Source organism: Vollenhovia emeryi, unplaced genomic scaffold, assembly GCF_000949405.1.
Source record: "Vollenhovia emeryi isolate VEMERY1.0 unplaced genomic scaffold, V.emery_V1.0 DF939186.1, whole genome shotgun sequence".
In the NCBI taxonomy this organism is placed as follows: Eukaryota; Metazoa; Arthropoda; class Insecta; order Hymenoptera; family Formicidae; genus Vollenhovia; species Vollenhovia emeryi.
The window spans coordinates 858,831-866,970 of record NW_011967180.1 but is presented as its reverse complement, the minus strand read 5'-3'; positions in this window follow the sequence as shown (position 1 = coordinate 866,970).

Sequence of the window (8,140 nt, the reverse complement as noted above, 5' to 3'; positions counted from 1 at the left end):
CATTCAAAACGAAATCATCTTTATCTTATCTAAGATAAATTTATATATTTTTATCTTATCTTTATCTAGCTAATTTTAAAATCATCTATGCACAACACTGTCCATTGGCAATAGGAGTGCTGTCGAATCCATCGGCTTTTTGAAACCACGTGCCTGTCCCCAGAGTCTCAACTGTGATTGGTCGGGTAGGTCAGGTACAGCGAATAGGGAACAGAAATCTAACACGCGTCGGAAATTCTGCTCCTATTGCCTATTCCATATTCCATTGTGCGCCGATACACGGTTTCTGGTAAGTTGGAACTTAGTTATTTCTGTTGCCTGTGTTTATTCCCTATTCCTATTGCCTGTGCTTTCCCATTGTGCGATAGGCTTGAGACGCGTTATATGCGTACAGTGCCGGTGTATTCATTCGGTTCGTGTCGTCAGAAAGCATCTACGTTTGAATAATCCAGACGCGTGATACGTGCGTACAGTGCCGGTGTATTAGCTCGGTTCGCGTCACCAAGGAAGCATCTATGTTTAAATAATTAATGCCCGGTTTTTCATTTTCTAACTGTTAGCCGGAAGTTAGTCGACTCTCCATCTTTTTCCACGCGATTATCTGAGAAGAGACAGAGAGTCGACTAACCTCTGGCTAACAATTAGCCAGAGAACGAAACACCGGGCCTAAATAATTTTTCTCCGCCCCTAATCGTTTATACCCGAACCGATCAATGAAACCGAATTGACGCACCGCGCTGTGCGTGGCGGTAGTTACGCGTATGCGGCGCACATGTGCATGTGGAATTGCCATTGAATTATATCGCTATTCTTACCAACGCCAATATTTATAACAAACGGAAACGTTTGCACGGGGCTTGCCCGTGAGAACGAGAGAAACGAGAGGATCGCGTGTGTGCGGGCGGGTCCGGATTGCATGAACCTGTGCCATTATCTGTGCGACGGAAACAGAAAACCCGGGGATATTGTCGCGTGCATAGTAGGCAAGCACGAGGAGATAACCGGCGTACATTTTAACGAGAAAGATAACCCCACGCTGGCACATCGGGTTCGGACCGATCCTGTCCGCTCCTACCGGTGTATATACACAGGGTGTCCCTGAATTATCGGCACACATTTTACAGCCAGCAGAGATCGGGTTGACGTGAGACGATATATCGATATCGGATTATATTTCGCAACGATATTAAAGAACCCTTGTTTGTTCTAAATGTGCCTTATTTTAAAAAGAATTTCGAGCTCAAATTGAATCGTAACGAGAAATCTCCAATGTTACTTTTATGTCGGAACTAAAAACAAAATGTACAATAACGTCTCGTAATATTCTTTCAAAAAGAAGATCAACGGCAAACGATTTAACCGAATCGTTGAAACACGCGCCGACGATCTAGAGACGCTAGCGTTAAAATTTGTAACATTCCTTAAAAAGACTTTTCATTTCCGAGCCTCCCTCGGACTGTACGTAACAGTTGTACAAACTTGTTTCCCCTTTCGACCATGTTTTTTTCTTGGCGCCTGTTGTAATTTCGTTCGTGCACTGACGGGGAAAAAATCGGAAACGAGTTAACGTAAAATGGCAGCGGGATGACGGCGCGGGATTCTCAATGTGTCAATCCCCCGCGTGCGCGAGAGAGGAATGGCAGATGTAGGGTTTGAACGGGCGGGACAAAGCGCGCGCGTTATCGGCGCGACGGCGCGGCGCTGAATTTAATAGCGTTTTTCGATGAGCGCGACCGCCGCAAACGCGAGGAGGCAGCCCGAAGAGAAAAAAACAGGAAGAAGATGCAGGCGCGAAGAACAAGGCACACCGACGATCCTGTCGTTACGGAGTACATTGTTTCACGGTCGGCGCGTCGACTAGGGACGTGTTGGAGAACGACACGTTTAAAAACGAGAGATTGTATAAATCGAAGGGAGCCTGGTCAACCGCTCAAAATTTCAGATAATAAAATAGAAAGTTTAATACAATTTTCGCACGTGTCATTCGTCCCACCCTCACGAGTTTCCCTCTCTCGTATTAGTCGACTAAATATTATAGGACGTTCGACGAGATAAAAGTGTCCGCGGCTCTGACGTTTCTGGCCAATTTGTATAAAATCGTAGCGCCATTTATGCAATGTGGGCATCTTGGCTTTTACTTGCTGGCGCGAGTCAAGCAGCTCGCGCTGCTCCGTCGGAGTCGGATTGTTAATCAAAAGTAGCGGCGACACCGAAACAATCCCGTCTCGCATCGCGCGAGGCCCTCGCCGCGGCGAGGAATCACCAGCGGGACTTATGATTAAGACCCGACGTGGCGGCACGATCGAAGGGGCACGATCGATCGAATGCACATCCGCGCGCGGAGAGCCCGACGGTAAGCCCGCTGAACGAATAGCTGAAAAGCCGAGATCTCAATTACGATGATCGCAATGAAATATCGCGAGCGAGATTTTTAAGAGCGGGCGCGGCGCGGCGCGGCGATGCGCGCAAGATAAATTTGGGGCCCTTGCTTGGGGCGCGTTGCACGCTTCGTCCGTGGCTGGACCGGTGGTATCCGTTTGATAGCAGATAGCAGGCCGAACGATGCTGGTATGTTCTCATTACGCGTCGTGTAGGTATGCGGCGGCCCGTGTTCTTCGTACTTGGAGGCCCCTGCGCGCGCTCCGCGTCCTCTCCTCGCATCATCCGTCGCGCTCACATTCACGGCGCGCTCGACGTGTTGTGCCCCTCTTTCTTTCCCCTTGGCTTTCTCCTCTTCTCCCGTGCCGCGTCTACAAAGTGGAGCTTCCACGAGTTCCTTCCGCGACTTGCGACGAATGTAATGCGATTAAAAAAAAAGAGAGGGGGGAGAGAAAGAGAGAGAAAAAGAGAGAGCGAGAATTGTGGGAAGATACGAAACGTGTATACAGATAATTATCCTAGAAACACCCCGTGGTTACCGGCCCGTACGTCTTCCCGCTCGAAATTCCACGGTGATTCGACGAATTCGGTGGAATCCTCACTTGAACGCTCGCCGTCTCTCTCGGTACCACTTCCACCTCTCGTTCTGTCTCCCAGCGCGATGGTGATCTCGATGACGTTGCTGTGGGCATCGCGCTGTTGCGGCCGCACAACGGCGGCGGCGGCGGCGGCGGTGGTGGTGGTGGTAGTGGTTGTGGCGGCAGCAGCAGCAGCAATGTGGTGGTGAGATGGCGGTGGCCATAGTGGTGGTAAGATTGTGAGCCTGGTAGTGATGGAATGAATCGGCGAGGCAGGAGGAGAGGGAACTAGTTCAGTGAACAAAACGACGCGTGAGAGGCAGTTGCACGCTGTAACAACGCCTCGGCGTTGTACTCGCGCCGCGGCTATTCGCATGAGCGCGGATGAGATGAGGGAGAGCTTTAACCCCGATACTCCCCGTGTGTGTGCGCGCGCGCGCGCACACGCGAAGACTGTCTTTTAATTTTGTATTAGGCTGCTGGATACCTTCGAGCCAGGTTTAACGGGTTGCGGTGAAAGAACTCTCGCGACACGCATTGGATTATCGCAACCGTGCGCTTCGGTTTATGCCTCGCAATCATGTTTGCGGGCGCCCGAAGACGGGGCGTCTACCGCGCGCATTACGCTTTCGTACGGCGCAGCGTTCCTCCCGCTTCTTTTTCTACAATTATAAACTGCGCCGTACCGCTCGTTTGCCGCAACGTTAATTCAAAAATTGTCATTTTCTTTTGCTCGCGCAGGAATGCCGAGAACTCTCGATAGGCGCATCACGAACTAATGTAGCTAAACACTTTTGTTCCCCTACACGGAATTTTCTTTTCAAATTTATCCGGAAAATTATGTAATCGCGCAACAACGCGGCGTTTCGAAGAATTTTATGAGAATTTTTTTCGAAACTTTACCACGCATTTAACTAGCAATTATGCTTAGTATATCTTTTACTGTCTGTGCATGTGCAATCAATTTTTATCCCAAAATCGCATTTCTAAATGAATTCAAAACAGTTGATCCCTGAGTTGTGTCATTGTTGCGGAAAATGTATCTAGAGGGAATGAATGATATCAAAATATTTAAGAGGCATAGAAATACATTGCTCGACGCACAAAAGTTCCCTTTTCTTTTAACACGTTACTGATAATCTGTACAGCTTTGTGGCACTTGTCTGTTAAGACAAAGATAAATTCTTAGAACGTGGCATCTGCTAAAAGAACGAAGGTAATTTTCGAGTTGCAGTAACTGAGGAAAATAAGCGTCATATTAAATGTCACATTACTGTAGTCTCATTATTATGGATATTAAAGTGATTTAAATGGAATCCCGAGCTGCCTTCTGACAAAACTCATATTGCAAAGGCCAACACGGCTTTTTGCATTTAAAAGATTTCCAGAGAATAAACTGCACTTCACGTGCGAAGTATTAAAGAAGGCATGAGCTAAGCCAACGATTCTATTCTAAGTAAGTCAACTTCGAGCAGCTCAACTGGTTGGTAGTCTGAAAAAATGTTCACGACAGCTCCCGGAATCTTATTTAGCGCGACACTTTTGTCTCGGGCCGACAGCTCAACCTGACAAGTGCATTCTGTTAATTAGCGTACGTAGATGTCGAGGAAGCTGAATGAAAGAAAGAGAGATAGAGAGAGAGAGAGAGAATCGCAGCGTCAATCGGGGCCCGAAACAATGGCGCGCCGATGCCATTCACACGCCGCATTCCGCCACAAAAGGCTAATGCTATGTAAATATAAAGTCTCGCCCATTCAAGCGCGATCTTCTTCTCACGCGGGAGAATAGTCAAGGCGGCCTTGTACTTGGCGTCCCGACCTTTTAGGAAAAAGAGCTAATGTACGTCACCGCGTACCGTTACGACACGCGATCGCGCCGGCCGATTCGTCAACGTTCCTCCGTGTCTCTTTGTCTCCTTTCAAGTGCCCCCGGGGCCGTGTCGAAGCCGAGTCGCCAAGTGAATTCACGAAACGACCGTTTCAAGATAATCGCCCGCCCGACGAGACGTTAAGGCCGGGGCCTTCCGGCCGTCGGGTACGTTCCCGGCTCGCGCCGCGGAGCGCGGCTACGCGGGACGCTTGAAAAGCCGACGCGCACCGGGCGTAGAAATTGCGTGCTATCAATTTCCATACGCGCCGCGCCGCGTGCTCGTTTCACGGGAGGCTTCACGACGCCGCGCCGGTGAGTTTTACGACGTTGCGCCGCGGTAGCGTAACCCAGTCCCGAATGGTTTCTGCGCCAGGTGGAAACGCGGCTCTCCCGACACGCGGATTACAATGCGTCGTAACACGTAACTTGCTCGCTTACGTCCCATCTCCCGCGGCCGAAGACGTTTATTTAAACGCGAGCGCTATACAGCGGCGAGATCCGCCGATAAAAAGGAAAATCGAAAGAGGCGATGCGCCGCTCACCGGGCTTCATCGGCGCGGATATCGTGCTCGCAGCCGCGTGAGGAAAAAGTCTACGTTACCGGGGACACGTTCAGGCGTGGCACGGTGGATAGTACTTTCGTTTGTAGGCCTTTTATCCGCCGACGTTGCTGCACACGCATTCGGATTTGTGGCACGCAACTTTCGCACTCGCCTTAACTACCCTGCCGGAAATAATTCTACAAAATTTTACAAAAATAAATATATATACTGCCAGAATCTAAGAAATTCTGCGTAAGTTTAAAATGTGTTATAATGTATATAGAATTGGAACACTTTTGTTAATTTTTGTAATATTCTACAAGCAAGCAGGTGTTTTAATTCTTTAAGATTTTGTTGTCTCTCAAATTTTTAAACCTAGCAAAGTTTTGTACTAATTCTTACAAAATTGTACATTTTCATGAAATATTACTTGCAATAATTTCTTGATCTGAGAACATTGTAATTTGTGGTACTATTTCGTAGATATTTTGACAAAAAAATAAATGTTTCAACGAAGATTTACAAATTTTTACAAATTTCTATTTCAAGTCAATTTTTTGTAGTTATTTATAGAAATTCTTTCCGCTAGGTTAATTTTTACACAGTCTCGACACAGTGTAAAGGCTGGCTTATGCAAGACAGTAACTGTTAACTTATGCCGGAATGGGTAAAAATTGTCCAATCACCGTTAAAAGTGAAGAGAATAGTTGACTGTAATTGGTTAATTTTTACCGATTCTGGCATAAGTTAACGGTTACGGGCTTGCATAAATCAGTCATAAGGAAGTATAGGAAAATGTCAAGAAGCGGTAGTCAGACTTGAAAAATAGTAAAGGGATTTGAAAAAATGGCGAAGGGAGAAGTAAGCCTAACTTCGTTACAAGTAACGAGTTACTTCCCAACCCTGCTAGTAATGTTACATCCAACGTTTAGCCAATGCACTGTGCTACTAGGAAAGACTTGTAAATTCTTTAATTAACATATTAGAAATGCCAGTCTAAATCCAACGGCACACGATACTATTTTGCCTACTGGATTGTTCACGACAGCCCATCAGGATTTAGCCTTAAATCACTGATCTACAACTCTGCATCCTTATTGATTCTCGTAAGCCATCCAGTAGGAAAAGTAGATCTATAAATCGAACTTTTATAACGAATGCTAACTAAACTAAGAAATTGCAATTTACACAAAGTATTTATTTACTGGAAAAAACAAAGCTGATGTTGAACTGTGTTTAACACTGCTACTTGTTTCGATAACAAGCTTTCGTCAATTTTTTCGTCAATTGAACCGCGATCTCTCGCGCTTTATATTTCGCCACGAACGTTTTGTGCAGGTGAGACGTTAGCCCCAATGTAACCGAAAGAATAAAGGAATACGAGGAAACGTCGATTACTTCATGGTCGGTGCCAGCTGACGGCAGCATTATTTGAGAACGATGCGATCTCGTACCCAGGGGTTGATCGATCGACGGATCGAATTCGCCACTCGAATTCGCTCGCAAACCGTGACCTTCGCTACAAAGTAAGTAAACGTCGTCGCTAACTCGCGTGAAATTTGTTTCAAGTCCCAATCTCTTAGGAACCTTTCTAGAATAATCAGTTTGAAAAAAAATCTGCTCTGAAGAGTGTATGAATTTTTGCTAAACAAAAAAATAATATCAAAATTTATTTAAACTAATAACAGGCCGTATTGACGAGCACTAATAGATGTTTCTTAAAAAAATATTATACAATTGATTTACTCTTCGAATTAATAGACGTTTCGGGATTCTAAGCCTTCATCAGTACATAAATACCAGTTTTACGTCAGTCGCATAAAACGCAGCAAATTATACAATCATCGGCAGTGGACTTTTTGGCCAACTTGTCCCCATTAGGCGATGTCATGGCAGTGCAATCAATTCCACCCAAGTATCCGACGTATTCATCGTTGGATGACGAGAATATTTGTAAGTGTTATTAGTCATGTTTCGATAAAATGTTCCACGGTTCTCATTGTTCGTTGTCTATTGAACATTTTAACAAACGGTATCAACCTCAAAATTTATTACCAACGCGCGTGGACACCAATCGTGTTTGTTCGATCAGGCGGACACAACGTACATTCATCTAAAATACATTTCGATTACAATTAATAAATCGTATGAAATTTCATGAGCGTTGCGGTTTGGAAGTTTATCGTAGATAAATGAAAAGGCCTTATTGCAGAGGTTCTTTACAGTATCGAGCATCTGGAGCGACTATCCCGCCTGACAAGAATAAAATGATAGCAACGCTGAACTAAATGAGAAGCCAATCGTTGTGAGTGGCCGACGCGTTTCCCCTCCTCCTCTTTCTCTCTTTCTCCTTGTGGATCTAAAACTCCAGTGCTCCGTAGACATAAAAATAGACGGTTAAACGACGGGAAGAAGCCGTTCGGCGGTCAGCGTAGGACTCGCGTCTCGTTGCAAATCAGCCTAACAGCGGCCCATCCGCGACCAACAATCGCGCCGCTTATATTCTATCCAACTGGAGCAAATTCCGGAATCCGTGAACTAGAACCGCGCTCGCTCCAGCGAGACGTACGTAAGGTTGAATCGATTTGCCGGTGTAAAACCGGCTGGGCGTCGGCGGCTGCTGCCAGTAGAAAGAGACGGAAAGGGGGGGGAAAAAAAGGAAAAAGGAAACGCCGAAGGACAGTGGGAACGCGCGCGCGGGAGGGAGGGGGAGGCGCGGAACGCCGCGCCGGTACGAGGGAGGAACGGAGAGGGCCGGAGGTGGAAGCGGGA